Source organism: Chrysochloris asiatica, unplaced genomic scaffold, assembly GCF_000296735.1.
Source record: "Chrysochloris asiatica unplaced genomic scaffold, ChrAsi1.0 scaffold00193, whole genome shotgun sequence".
Taxonomy (NCBI): Eukaryota; Metazoa; Chordata; class Mammalia; order Afrosoricida; family Chrysochloridae; genus Chrysochloris; species Chrysochloris asiatica.
The window spans coordinates 1482974-1484458 of NW_006408711.1; the positions used below are offsets into that span (position 1 = coordinate 1482974).

The 1485-nt window shown below is 38.7% G+C and overlaps 1 pseudogene; it reads right to left on the bottom strand.

The window, feature by feature from the left end:
* Positions 1 to 14: 14 nt before the first annotated feature.
* The window catches only part of LOC102824654, a 31112-nt pseudogene continuing 29641 nt past the window's right edge, over positions 15 to 1485 (bottom strand).

Sequence of the window (1485 nt, forward strand, 5' to 3'; positions counted from 1 at the left end):
AACTGCACAAATATTTAAACACAAAATCTATTAGAACCAGAAGTTGAAGCCATATTGAAGGAATTGTTAATATTATGAGGCCTAGATTTCAAAAAGCTACCAATTCTGGAATGGATTCTACTCTGAAATTGTTTCTTGATTATTTCTTGTTGCATCTCTTTCAGTGTAAAATGGAACTCAGGTGTGTAGCATCAACATAATCAAGAAAGTAGTCCAAACTTTCTCTGAGAGCAGATAATTTAAATTCAGCAGGCTGCTGCTCTGCTGTTCATCAACTACTCCTCCTTTGAGAACAACTCCCTTGATAATCCCACCTGTTGTTTTCTGGGGCCAACCTTTTCCTTCCTTATCCCCATATAACCACATCCTGTTAGCATCCAACTTGGTTTCCAACTCTACAAATTTCTCAAGAATTTCTCTATAATCTCCATCACCTAAACCTCGAAGATCATATTCAGGTTCCTTTTTATAAAGAAGATTTTCCCAAGCATTTGCTATGGTTATTTGTTTTATTTCATCCCAACTCTTCGCTCAGTTGAGAATTGTACTTTTTATGTTGTAGGTTTTCATCTTGGAAAGTCCTTTCTACTTTGTCTTGTTCATCATCACTCTCTTCAAAAATTACAAGACTCTCTTCAAGTTGCTTCCATCTATAACGTCATTTGCAGCTTAAGGTCACACCTTGATTCATTGGTTGTTATGGGGAAAGAGCATACATTTTATACGACCATCCCACTGGTGTTTCATTAGAAAGATGAGTTGGGGAATTATCCAGAAGCAACAATGCCCTGACATCCTCTTCATGGAATCTTAGAGTGTTAAGTTGGAAATGGCTGACCTCTGGAACAAAGTTTTAAAAGAACCATTCTGGAAACAATTTTCTGGAGAACGAAACATCTTTATAGGCGTATATATCACAGGTAATACAATTGTGTCCTCCTTCACATTTTGGGGCAGCTTTGGTTTTCCAATTATGGCAGACTTTAGTTTAAGAGTTCCATCTGCATTTGTACACAAAAGGGCAGACAACCATTCTTTGTTAATTTTATTCACTGGTATGCAAATATCTTTTTTGCTTGCTTGAGTATTTTCTGTCATTGATTTCCAAAAGAGGTCAGTCTCATCTCCACTGTATAGCTGAGCTAGATGTAGCTCCTCCTCTTTGAGTATCATGAACAATTGTTTGTCAAAATGGCTCAACACTTTCTAAAGCTGAACTTGGGACTAGTTCCTCACATATTTTACGATTCCCAATTGCATAACTATTTCGAAATCTAAAAAGCCAACCAGTGCTGGCTTGGAAGTCTGTTCACCCAAAACACTGTGCAAATTGCTCGGCGACTGCCTGAAGCTCCATGCCTCTAACAGGGATGCCAGCTGCGCGTTTCTGTTGGTACCAGATGTAGACTGCATTGTCCGCATCGCCATATTTGGCTCTTGTTGTTCTCTTTCTCTGTTCATCCCCTACTAATGGCATGTCCTGCT